The sequence below is a fragment of the Eschscholzia californica genome, unplaced genomic scaffold, assembly GCF_041429995.1.
Source record: "Eschscholzia californica isolate CP2 unplaced genomic scaffold, dmEscCali1.0.p SCAF_1, whole genome shotgun sequence".
Lineage (NCBI taxonomy): Eukaryota > Viridiplantae > Streptophyta > Magnoliopsida > Ranunculales > Papaveraceae > Eschscholzia > Eschscholzia californica.
The window spans coordinates 67,922,796-67,937,235 of NW_028238198.1; positions in this window are offsets into that span (position 1 = coordinate 67,922,796).

Below are 14,440 nucleotides of genomic sequence, written 5' to 3' on the forward strand. Positions count from 1 at the left end.
GACACCTTCCCATTCTGGACAGTTTCCCTTGATTCTTTAGAATCACAGAATTACACTCCCTTCAATCTACATATTGTGGATGATCACATTGATTATTCTCCTCCGACTTCCACTTCCCCTAACTCAGTCGTGTTCTCTCCGCTTTCTCCTACGGTTTCCCATGACATCGCCCCATCCCGAGATGAGGCACCAGGGTTACCCTCCACGCCTGGGTCTGTTTCAACAGATTCTTCCACCTCTTCTCAACAAATGGATAACCAAGGCGATGATCCCGACTTGCAGTCCTCTGCTTCCGCTTCCCCACAACTTGACGACTCGCTCCCTTCTGAGGAGATCACTTCTCGTCCTGTTCGAAAATGACACCCATCAGGTTACTAGGCTGATTATATCCTAGCGAGTTTCACGTCTCGATCTTCACGGACTCCGAACCCATTAATTGATTACATCTCTTTCGATAATTTCAGTTCCTCTCATCGGGCCTTCCGTACCACTATCGTCACGATGGATGAACCTAAGACTTACAAAATTGCTTCTGCTTCTCCTATCTAGAGCGTGATGCCATGTCTAAAGAAATTTCTGCACTCGAGGCCAACAATACTTGGACTTTGACTCAGTTGCCTCCTGGTAAGAAGCCCATTTGTCGTAAATGGGTTTACAAGATCAAGTATCGTTCTGACGGTTCTACCGAATGTCATAAAGCACGACTTGTTGACAAAGGTTTTACCCAAATAGAGTGGGTTGACCACCACGACACTTTTGCCCATGTCTCCAAAATGATCACAATACATGTTTTGTTATCCCTTACTTCTGTTAAGGGATGACCCCTGCTTCAGTTAGATGTCAATAACGTTTTTCCCCCAGGGTGACTTGGACGAGGAGGTTTAGGCCTCGTTTGGTTTAGCTTAAAAGCAGCTAAAAGCTAGTTTTTGGCTTATTACAAAGTACTTGTTCATTTTCTCTCGTTTGGTACAAAAACCAGTAGCTTTTAAAAGGTTATAAAAGAGCTTATGGAGGGAAAATGCATAAGCTACAAATATAGATTTTCGGGAAGATGAAAGCTTTTTACGTCGTAAAAGTCGAAAGTCGGTTAGTAACACAAAAAATGGGTTCTGCACAAACAAGTACAAGGTCACTTCTTAATCTTTTTCGATCAAACAAAGCGTTTTTCTAAATGAAACCAAACAACCAAATTTAACCTTTTTTAACGCACTCAAAATTAAGCACTAATAGAAAAACTACTGCAGAAATATTAAGCTTGTCCAAATGAAGCCTTACATGACCATGTAGGATTTTGTGTGTATCTATTATACTATCTAGTGTTCTAAGCGGAATCTCAAACATCATATGTTAACACTTCAATACCCAGAATCATAAGCATAAACTAATCAATGAACTAGAAGAGGGATAAATACCTTAACGCGTTTTTCCCTCGAACCTTTCCAATCGCGTGTGAAGATCGAGAGCTCTAATTGTAGCTCCTCTACTTGAGACATCGAGTGTGTAGACTTGATCTCCCTTCCTTTCAGATTGCTAGGACTTACTAGAAGGTTGAGAAGAACTCTTCTTCTTGACTAGATTGAACGAGAGCTTTTTCTCTACAATCCTCTCTCCACTAGCTGTATATTGAGAGAGAGAGAGCTGTATAGTTTTCTTCTAGAGAAAAATCCACACCTTTTCTGTTCTCTAATGACCCTATATAGAGAAACCCTAATTAGAATCATATTCAGATTAGGTCTTTTTATTTTCAGGTCACAGAAAAGATAATTACCAAAATACCCTTTTGGGGTATTTTGGCTATCCCTCTAAGTGTGGCCGGCCAGGGCAGCCCACTATGGGCTTTATATGGCCGGTCCACTTACCTTGGCCGGCCATCACATGGCCGGCCTAAAAAGCCTTCCTCCGGGCATCTCCTTTAGGCCCGGTTCTTTCTATCTTGTTCTGAATCTCCATTCGAACCTTTTTGGCCTTTTTAGTTGGATCCAATCTATCTATAGCCTATTCCCGTCTAGTCAAGTCTCTCCGATCAAGTTACCACTCTTATGTGTAACCCGTTGTAGGATCCGGTCTATGTTAGCCGCGAATCACCGAATTGATCTGACGATCGTAGTTGGCTTCTGGCAAAGCATTACGACCCCTAATTGGACCGGACTGGATGATCTTCACAGTATGGTCATCGTTATCCTAGCTGACAAATTGATCGCATTTCCATCGTGTTTGTCGCTTAAAATTTCCCTTTATGGTCTGAAGCAAGCTTCTGCCAGTGGTTCACCAAATTTTCCTATGGCTTACGCCTCGAGGACTTTGATTCGTCTTCTTCCGTCCACTCTCTTTTTTGTTATTTTCGTGCTTCAATTTCTATTTGGATTCTTGTCTATGTTGATGATATCATCATAACCGACAATGATCCTCAAGAAATTCATTTCCTTAAGGTTACGCCTCGAGAAACGTTTTTCTCTTAAAAATCTGGGTCGTCTTCAATATTTCTTATGTCAACAGAATTACACCTTGGATATTTTACGTGGTTCGGGTCTCCTAGGTGCCAAACCTAGTTTCTTTCTTATGGAACAACGCTTAAAACTTCTACCTACTGACGGTACCCCTTTAGACGATCCAACTTCTTTTCTTCGTCTCATTGGGCACCTTCTTTATGTTACTGGAACTCGACCGGACATTGCTTTCTCTGTGTACTATTTAAGTCAGTTTATGTAACATTCCCGCTCTGTCCATGAATGCTACTACTCGAGTTCTACGTTATCTTAAAGGTATTCTCGATTACGGAATTATCCTCTCTTCGGCAAACTCTCTAACTCTTTTGGGTTTTACTGACTCTGATTGGGCAAAATGACCTATTACTTGTCGTTCCACAACTGAATTTTTTACCATGCTTGGTAACAGTTCGTTGTCCTAGCGTTATAAGAAACAACCGACCGTTTTTCGGTCTTCTGCTGAGGCAGAATACCGCACCCTTGCTTTTCTTACTGGGGAATGCCAATGGTTAAAATACATGTTTCACGATCTCCGCATTCCTCTTCCAGAACCATTTTAGGTTTTCTGTGTCAACAAAGCGGTTATGCACATTGCTGCAAACCCAGTCTTTCATGAACGTACCAAGCACATCTAGCTCGATTACCATTTTTTTTGTGAAAAGATTGACTCTGGTCTCTTTCATACTCATTACCTATGTTCTTATGATCAAGTAGTTGATATCTTCACCAAACCTCTTGGTTCTGACCAATTCTGACGACTTCTATCCAAGTTGGGCTTGACTCAGATTTCTTCCCCTGCTCCAACTTGCGGAGGTGTACTGGCATATCAAGAAAGAAGGAAGGAAATAAGGGAAAAATGTCCCAAATGATTTATTTATATATTTGTACACATTCCTCTAAAACCTAATGTAACACTATATATACAACTTGTTCATAATATAATTCTACCTTTTCAATCTCAATTTGTTCCAATATTATTGCAAGATTATTTATTTCACAAGACGTATGAGCAAATCACATACACCACCATATTTTCAACAATATTCCTTATTTCATAACTCCAATGGCAGATCCAAAATGAAGAATGAAGAAAAACAATCGACCGCTTCCTCTTCATTTTCACCGTTTATTAAAAACTTTGATAGAAAAAGTTCCATTAGTGAAAGGTGAAGAGAAGAAAAATGATTGATTATTCACTTTCTGACTTTTGAATTGATGATGAATAGCAAAATTTTAAACCTAAATCAGAAAAAAAAAATCCAGTTTTAAAAGTTTTTCTTTTAGATCTTGAAATAAAACTACTTGATATTACTAGATCTGGATCGTGATCTTGAATCTGATTTGATGTAGCTGAGTGTTTATCTCTTGATTTCTTGAACAAATTACTCTTGTTTTGATCTTTCTCCTTCTTGTTGATTTTCATCACTATTAAATACTATTGAGAAAAATATTGAATAATGAATAAGTTTCAATAATAGAAGAGAACTAATCTTATTGGACGAAAGCTAAAACAGGAAACATAAAAAAAATACTCCGGCGAAATTTCGATGAAAGTCGACGTACGGTAGCAATTAGTGGAACTAAAAAAATACTTTGGTTAACTAACTATCCTTCAAAAAACAAAACGTAAGCTCTAATATCATATAAGAAAAGAGAATTGTATTAAAATGACTTCATATTGCATAAACTCTTTATAAAGACTTTTACAAGATAGAAGTTTAAGAATTTTACAATGTCGGGCTACTTTAATAAGGGAGGATTCCGTAATAGATTTTAACATAGATCTTTATTTCTACCTTTATTTGGCCAATAATGTACATGAACATCTAAATACATCATTAATGTAAAATGTCTTCTTCACCCTCATTGTTATATCGTACACGGCTCTAAATTAAGGATTAGCAAAATTTATCTTATACTTTTTCTTTTTTTGCAAAATTACCTTGAATATGTTGTAGCACAAATTTAACTAGTGACAGTACTATAAGCTTTTATATTGGCCTTAACTTAAGGATTAGTGACGCAGCGGAAAAACTGATAAAAAGCCTTAGAACTCCGTCTAAAGACTTTTGAACCGAAATTGATAACAAGAATACTAAAATACTGAATTTTATTGATTGAATGAATGACTGAAACAACTTCTAAGCCCTCATTATATAGACTTAGGGTTTCCTAATCTTGGTCAAACTCCAATAGAGACTCCTAAAAAAATAAAATACTAGAATAGTAGAAATCCTAAACTGAAAACAATTACCAAAAATAGAAAAAAACTAGTAAAAGTCCGTTTTGAAGCCCTAAACGATGGAATTTGTCCCTCAAAGTGGGCCCGAATGACCGGAACGATATTTCGCACCATCCCTTAAAATTTCGTCCAATTCCGACACCCGTAGCTTCGATTTTGGCCGTTTTAGTCTGTCACCCTTGTATTTGGCCGCTTCGATCTCATCCATGTATTTCTCAGCCAATTCCTCTACATCAATTAGCCTTGTTCCCGCCCATCAAACCATCATCTAAAATGCAATAAAAATTGATCACTTTATTTTGGATCGTGTCCCAAAAAATAACACTAATCCTTAAATCCACAGAATTAGATGAACCAAGAATCTTGGAGTAACTTTTTCTAGACCAAACTTAGTCATCATTGAGAATGGATGACTAGCAAGTGTTAATGGAACATTCTTATGATCATGAAACATTACTTTAAGACAATTATGTAATCCTTATTCAAGTTCAAAGTTTCGCCTTTCATCAAAAAAAAAAAAAAAAAAGTTTAAAGTTTCTTTAGTTGCCTCCTTTCTTGTAACACACATCACCTTCTTATGTATTGTTTACATATCAAAATCAAAGAAACTCTCATCACCCACCACAACCGCCAAAACAAAACCACCAATATTATATACACGTGTGAGGTTGACTTCATTATATATAACATTTAAAACAGATTTTTGAATCATCTCCAAACAACATCAGGGTGAGGGATTATCTGGTTGAGATATAATATTGTTGAGAAATCTTAAATGCATGTGAAGAACCTAAAAAAAAAAATTAGGTTATGTTGTTCGTTATTATACAAATGAGAAATGATATATTATTTTTTTTTCTATAATTATAGAGATAGACTTAACAATTCTTTCTGTAAAAATAAAGATTAACAATATAGTTATGTTTTATATGAAGACAGAGAAGGTTAAGGAATTCCTTTAAAAGGAATAAACGATTAGTAACAATTCCAGAAAATGTTGAACGAATAAATTAAAAACAAATATTATAATGAGATTCTTATAACTGATGCAAGTGATCTTTTTCCTTAATACATTAATCCCATGTTTTATATACCAACATTGCAGACGAAGTACTGTCTCCCAGGATACAACGATTTTACCTTTCTGACCAGAGGTACTTTTGATCGAAAATCGTTCGAACGTCAAGTAAATAGTATAGACTCTTGAGTGTTTTCTCTGTGAAAAATCTGATCATTTCAAACTAATTTTTTTGTCTAGTTTTTGTGATTTTATAGACCGGGAATGGCCACAGTTTTGAACTTGCGACTATTGAAGGATCAGTCACTATAGCTATTGGAGGAAAGCAGTTACAATGATTGTTGGTCTGCTGGGCCATCCTAGGCCGTTGAATGATGATATGTGTTTTAGCCCGGGAAAAGATTCCAACGGCCAGACTTGATGTGGAACTATCAAATATTCCTCAATATATAACCCAATCTTTGAAGGTGAATATCTCATTTATATGGAATCATTTCATGCAACACTTAGCTCGAAGTCCAAGCCCTCAATGACACAAACGCAACAATGTTCTTTTCAAGTCGTTTTGATGAGTGGATCATACTCAAATATGCAAAAAACGTACCAAGCTGAGGAGGACTTACTCCAACATGTCCTGTCAATTTTACAAAATATTTATATTATTTTATGAAGCCAGATAGTGGAAATATCATTACATGTATAGGATCACTTTTTTTTAGCAACAATAAACAATAGGGTTATTTTCCAAATGACCCCCAACTTTGTGACCAGCTTCTTGCCTGGCCCCCTACTTTAGCAATAATTTCTGTATGGTCCTCTTTTTCCGTTATCTTTAACATTCCGTTACTCTCTCTCTTCCATCTCATTTTCTCTCTCTGCCACATCATTTCAGCACGCCACATCATCGTCTTCACCGGCAGGGGTCGCCGGCCGGTGATGTGACACGAAAATGTCACATTTGGAGAGCCTAACTTATACTAATTAGTCATTTTCGAGTGTTATCAATAATATTTTATGTGTTTTTCATGTTAGGTACTTATTTTGGAGTTAAGCGTGTAAACCGGAATAAAGGGAACGAATTGTCACTATCATTTCATGTGCCGAAAACGAGAGAAAAAGATTTCAAGCAAATCATATGGCAAGAGGAGTCAAAGACGAGTCTAACGATGAAAACGGAAGTCAATTCCGAGTTCGGATGGGGAAGTTGTGGAAGAAAGAAGTCGAGGTTCAGTCTTAAAACAAAGATTCTATGAAGGCACCCCCCTTGATTACCAAGTGAAGATTAAAGCCCAAGTCTAAAACCCAAGAGCCTAGATATGAAGGAACAAAACCCAAGCCCAAAGAAGATGAAAGAAGGAAGAGATTTTGGAGGCACCCTCTTTATGGACTCAAGTTTGAGTCAAAGTCAAGTTTTGACTAAGTCTAGGGTTTGAGTAAAAAGAGAGGGTCAAGACACCTTTTGACGATGGTGGTCGTCAAGTTTTTGCAACCTTTTCGGGTGCATCAAGTTTTTGAATGGAGGTTGTGTTCTAAATGGAGAAGATGATGGTGGTCGCTATAGGGAACCCAGAATTTGCTAAGGGGAGATCGGCTGAACCTTAAAGACTCATATTTTCCGACGATCTTATCCTCGAACCACATCGAAAAAGGGGGATTCTCTCACCATTTCCTTTCCATTTCTTATTAAATCGCCATGTTAGCTAACTTTAGTGTGTCGATGAAATGTGATGAATTCGTGATTATGTTTAATATGATTTGATGTTTTGGTTATGAATTGATGTTCATTTAATTCGATTATCGTTTTGATCGTATTTTCATGTGTCTTGTCAAGCATTTCGCATAGTTAATAGACGAAACGAAGTATTCGATATCGATCGTAGTCTAAGTCATATTTTCATGTGTCTTGTCATGCACTTCACATAGTTAGGCGACTAGACAACACTTTCGTTGACTCGGGATTAATCGATTATGATGTTTGTTTGACTAAGTATGATCTCCGGATATACGTAGTGCTTATAGACATCACTTTAGGAGTCGAATACCGATTGTACCTCGACACATCAAATCGGACTACACATAGTCATAGGTTTATCATTATGGATTCCCGGACTTCGACACCTCTCTCGCTTATTTGTCGCCCGAATCGAGTCTTACCGTCTCCCGACTCTTGTTCCTCCGAACTCTTCTCTCGAATCTCTCTCGCCCGTTTACTTTTATTGTTTAGTCTAGTTTCATTTGTTATCTTGTTTTGTTACTCATTCATTATAAAACCCTCATTTATCTTTGTTTCTCTCCTTTTTAGTTTAAGTTAGCTAGTAATACTAAAATCGACGGACAAGACCTTTCGATATCCAAACCACCTTCCTATCCTTGGATCGATCCCGGTTTTACCGGTTACTACTTGATACCTCCGCTTGGGTTTGCAACCTTTTCGGGTGCATCAAGTTTTTGAATGGAGGTTGTGTTCAAAATGGAGAATATGATGGTGGTCGCTATGGGAAACCCAGAATTTGCTAAGGGGAGATCGGCTGAACCTTAAAGACTCATATTTTCCGACGATCTTAGCCTCGAACCACATCGAAAAAGGGGGATTCTCTCACCATTTCCTTTCCATTTCTTATTAAATCGCCATGTTAGCTAACTTTAGTGTGTCGATGAAATGTGATGAATTCGTGATTATGTTTAATATGATTTGATGTTTTGATTATGAATTGATGTTCATTTAATTCGATTATCGTTTTGATCGTATTTTCATGTGTCTTGTCAAGCATTTCGCATAGTTAATAGACGAAACGAAGTAATCGATATCGATCGTAGTCTAAGTCATATTTTCATGTGTCTTGTCATGCACTTCACATAGTTAGGCGACTAGACAACACTTTCGTTGACTCGGGATTAATCGATTATGATGTTTGTTTGACTAAGTATGATCTCCGGACATACGTAGTGCTTATAGACATTACTTTAGGAGTCGAATACCGATTGTACCTCGACACATCAAATCGGACTACACATAGTCGTAGGTTTATCATTATGGATTCCCGAACTTCGACACCTCTCTCGCTTATTTGTCGCCCGAATCGAGTCTTACCGTCTCCCGACTCTTGTTCCTCCGAACTCTTCTCTCGAATCTCTCTCGCCCGTTTACTTTTATTGTTTAGTCTAGTTTCATTTGTTATCTTGTTTTGTTACTCATTCATTATAAAACCCTCATTTATCTTTGTTTCTCTCCTTTTTAGTCTAAGTTAGCTAGTAATACTAAAATCGACGGACAAGACCTTTCGATATCCAAACCACCTTCCTATCTTTGGATCGATCCCGGTTTTACAGGTTACTACTTGATACCTCCGCTTGGGTTTGCAACCTTTTCGGGTGCATCAAGTTTTTGAATGGAGGTTGTGTTCTAAATGGAGAATATGATGGTGGTCGCTATGGGGAACCCAGAATTTGCTAAGGGGAGATCGGCTGAACCTTAAAGACTCATATTTTCCGACGATCTTAGCCTCAAACCACATCGAAAAAGGGGGATTCTCTCACCATTTCCTTTCCATTTCTTATTAAATCGCCATGTTAGCTAACTTTAGTGTGTCGATGAAATGTGATGAATTCGTGATTATGTTTAATATGATTTGATGTTTTGATTATGAATTGATGTTCATTTAATTCGATTATCGTTTTGATGGTATTTTCATGTGTCTTGTCAAGCATTTCGCATAGTTAATAGACGAAACGAAGTATTCGATATCGATCGTAGTCTAAGTCATATTTTCATGTGTCTTGTCATGCACTTCACAGAGTTAGGCGACTAGACAACACTTTCGTTGACTCGGGATTAATCGATTATGATGTTTGTTTGACTAAGTATGATCTCCGGATATACGTAGTGCTTATAGACATCACTTTAGGAGTCGAATACCGATTGTACCTCGACACATCAAATCGGACTACACATAGTCGTAGGTTTATCATTATGGATTCCCGGACTTCGACACCTCTCTCGCTTATTTGTCGCCCGAATCGAGTCTTACCGTCTCCCGACTCTTGTTCCTCCGAACTCTTCTCTCGAATCTCTCTCGCCCGTTTACTTTTATTGTTTAGTCTAGTTTCATTTGTTATCTTGTTTTGTTACTCATTCATTATAAAACCCTCATTTATCTTTGTTTCTCTCCTTTTTAGTCTAAGTTAGCTAGTAATACTAAAATCGACGGACAAGACCTTTCGATATCCAAACCACCTTCCTATCCTTGGATCGATCCCGGTTTTACCGGTTACTACTTGATACCTCCGCTTGGGTTTGCAACCTTTTCGGGTGCATCAAGTTTTTGAATGGAGGTTGTGTTCTAAATGGAGAATATGATGGTGGTCGCTATGGGAAACCCAGAATTTGCTAAGGGGAGATCGGCTGAACCTTAAAGACTCATATTTTCCGACGATCTTAGCCTCGAACCACATCGAAAAAAGGGGATTCTCTCACCATTTCCTTTCCATTTCTTATTAAATCGCCATGTTAGCTAACTTTAGTGTGTCGATGAAATGTGATGAATTCGTGATTATGTTTAATATGATTTGATGTTTTGATTATGAATTGATGTTCATTTAATTCGATTATCGTTTTGATCGTATTTTCATGTGTCTTGTCAAGCATTTCGCATAGTTAATAGACGAAACGAAGTATTCGATATCGATCGTAGTCTAAGTCATATTTTCATGTGTCTTGTCATGCACTTCACATAGTTAGGCGACTAGACAACACTTTCGTTGACTCGGGATTAATCGATTATGATGTTTGTTTGACTAAGTATGATCTCCGGACATACGTAGTGCTTATAGACATCACTTTAGGAGTCGAATACCGATTGTACCTCGACACATCAAATCGGACTACACATAGTCGTAGGTTTATCATTATGGATTCCCGAACTTCGACACCTCTCTCGCTTATTTGTCGCCCGAATCGAGTCTTACCGTCTCCCGACTCTTGTTCCTCCGAACTCTTCTCTCGAATCTCTCTCGCCCGTTTACTTTTATTGTTTAGTCTAGTTTCATTTGTTATCTTGTTTTGTTACTCATTCATTATAAAACCCTCATTTATCTTTGTTTCTCTCCTTTTTAGTCTAAGTTAGCTAGTAATACTAAAATCGACGGACAAGACCTTTCGATATCCAAACCACCTTCCTATCTTTGGATCGATCCCGGTTTTACAGGTTACTACTTGATACCTCCGCTTGGGTTTGCAACCTTTTCGGGTGCATCAAGTTTTTGAATGGAGGTTGTGTTCTAAATGGAGAATATGATGGTGGTCGCTATGGGGAACCCAGAATTTGCTAAGGGGAGATCGGCTGAACCTTAAAGACTCATATTTTCCGACGATCTTAGCCTCAAACCACATCGAAAAAGGGGGATTCTCTCACCATTTCCTTTCCATTTCTTATTAAATCGCCATGTTAGCTAACTTTAGTGTGTCGATGAAATGTGATGAATTCGTGATTATGTTTAATATGATTTGATGTTTTGATTATGAATTGATGTTCATTTAATTCGATTATCGTTTTGATGGTATTTTCATGTGTCTTGTCAAGCATTTCGCATAGTTAATAGACGAAACGAAGTATTCGATATCGATCGTAGTCTAAGTCATATTTTCATGTGTCTTGTCATGCACTTCACAGAGTTAGGCGACTAGACAACACTTTCGTTGACTCGGGATTAATCGATTATGATGTTTGTTTGACTAAGTATGATCTCCGGATATACGTAGTGCTTATAGACATCACTTTAGGAGTCGAATACCGATTGTACCTCGACACATCAAATCGGACTACACATAGTCGTAGGTTTATCATTATGGATTCCCGGACTTCGACACCTCTCTCGCTTATTTGTCGCCCGAATCGAGTCTTACCGTCTCCCGACTCTTGTTCCTCCGAACTCTTCTCTCGAATCTCTCTCGCCCGTTTACTTTTATTGTTTAGTCTAGTTTCATTTGTTATCTTGTTTTGTTACTCATTCATTATAAAACCCTCATTTATCTTTGTTTCTCTCCTTTTTAGTCTAAGTTAGCTAGTAATACTAAAATCGACGGACAAGACCTTTCGATATCCAAACCACCTTCCTATCCTTGGATCGATCCCGGTTTTACCGGTTACTACTTGATACCTCCGCTTGGGTTTGCAACCTTTTCGGGTGCATCAAGTTTTTGAATGGAGGTTGTGTTCTAAATGGAGAATATGATGGTGGTCGCTATGGGAAACCCAGAATTTGCTAAGGGGAGATCGGCTGAACCTTAAAGACTCATATTTTCCGACGATCTTAGCCTCGAACCACATCGAAAAAAGGGGATTCTCTCACCATTTCCTTTCCATTTCTTATTAAATCGCCATGTTAGCTAACTTTAGTGTGTCGATGAAATGTGATGAATTCGTGATTATGTTTAATATGATTTGATGTTTTGATTATGAATTGATGTTCATTTAATTCGATTATCGTTTTGATCGTATTTTCATGTGTCTTGTCAAGTATTTCGCATAGTTAATAGACGAAACGAAGTATTCGATATCGATCGTAGTCTAAGTCATATTTTCATGTGTCTTGTCATGCACTTCACATAGTTAGGCGACTAGACAACACTTTCGTTGACTCGGGATTAATCGATTATGATGTTTGTTTGACTAAGTATGATCTCCGGATATACGTAGTGCTTATAGACATCACTTTAGGAGTCGAATACCGATTGTACCTCGACACATCAAATCGGACTACACATAGTCGTAGGTTTATCATTATGGATTCCCGGACTTCGACACCTCTCTCGCTTATTTGTCGCCCGAATCGAGTCTTACCGTCTCCCGACTCTTGTTCCTCCGAACTCTTCTCTCGAATCTCTCTCGCCCGTTTACTTTTATTGTTTAGTCTAGTTTCATTTGTTATCTTGTTTTGTTACTCATTCATTATAAAACCCTCATTTATCTTTGTTTCTCTCCTTTTTAGTCTAAGTTAGCTAGTAATACTAAAATCGACGGACAAGACCTTTCGATATCCAAACTACCTTCCTATCCTTGGATCGATCCCGGTTTTACCGGTTACTACTTGATACCTCCGCTTGGGTTTGCAACCTTTTCGGGTGCATCAAGTTTTTGGCGCCGCTGTCGGGGATAGGTTTAGTAGTTAGGATAGCGTTTGTTGTTTTGTTCATTAGTCTTGTGTTAGTTGTTTTCTAAGACGTTTTTTTCTTTATTTGTTTTTGTAGTTTTTTTTATCTTTTTATCTTCTTTTTAGGTACCGTTTTTGAGAAAAGAGCCAAAGGAGACATAAATGCAAAGGAAAAGGAAGGATTCGAGAAGTTAAGAAGAAAGGCGAACGAAACGAGAGGAGTACTCGATAGTATCGCATTCTATCTCATCCTTTTTACTTGTGTGTGATTGTTTAGTTCTATAAGTGTTTGTTCCCATTTTTTTTGCGATTGTGTGTTAGTATCCTTAAATATTGTGAGATCATGGCAAGTTGGTCATTTGATGAGAATGACCTTATGCGAACTCTTTCCAACACTAGTCGACCATCTACAAGTCATCAGGACTACTCAAACTTATATAGGAATGGTCCGACTAGTGATAGGAATAGGCGAGTTGACCCTGACCGACCTAGGATGACCATGGGTGAATACCGACGGATGTATGGAGTCGGTCAGACTCGTCATGAATATGGTTTTAGGGATTATGAGCATGAGGGTAATCGACCCCGTAAGAGTCTTCGAGACTATCGACAAGAATTTGGGATGACCACACCTTCATGTATGAATTTGTCATTTGATGATAACCGTAGTTCCATTAGTATTGATCGACCACGTCGAAGTATTCGTGACTATCGACAAGCATATATGAACGGTTCACTTAGTGATGACAATTCCCGACTCGATGATTCCACTTAAAGAGTCGAGTCTATGTATATACATGAAGGTAGTGAAGAAAGGACCTTGGAGACCATTAACCCGGTTTGTGCTATTTGTGCGAGTTTAGACCATTTGACCGAGTATTGTCCCATGATCCGTGTTCCGCGAGAGTCTTCGTCTAGTTATACTCATGTGCCTTATTACGAGGAGATGTCAGAAGATATTCTCCAAGCAATTTTAGAGCACCAAACTAGATTCAATCGAGAAATCAAAGAGATCACGGAATGGATTCTCAATATTGTTGATAGAATTGAGTCGAAGCCTATCATCGACGAGGAAGGGGTTTGCGCACCTCAAACTCAAGAGGAGACTATGAATGATGGTGAGGGTAATACACCTAACTCTAGTCTTAAGTTAAATGTCGAAGAAGCTCCCGATAGACCTTTTGAGATGGAATTGACCGATGACCCTTGTTGCTCACTCCCTCGACCATTGTCATCTCACCATGATCAGACTACATTAGATTGTAATGTTCAGGATGATAGCTCTATGAGCAATTTTGGGGAGCACACGTTATTGAACTTTCCAATTTTTAGCACTTGTGATTACTTGGATGAGTTATGTAGAATGGAAGGTGTTATGCCTAACTTTGAGGCTCCCGATGCCTTTAAGGATGTCGATAACATAGTAGTTGAAGAGATAGTGGATAGCTTGTTGGATTATTTACCTAAGGAACTTATGGACCTTGACTTGGTCCCCGAGCCTATTGCCTTACCCTTAGAGTCTAGTTCGACCTTCCACGTGATCTC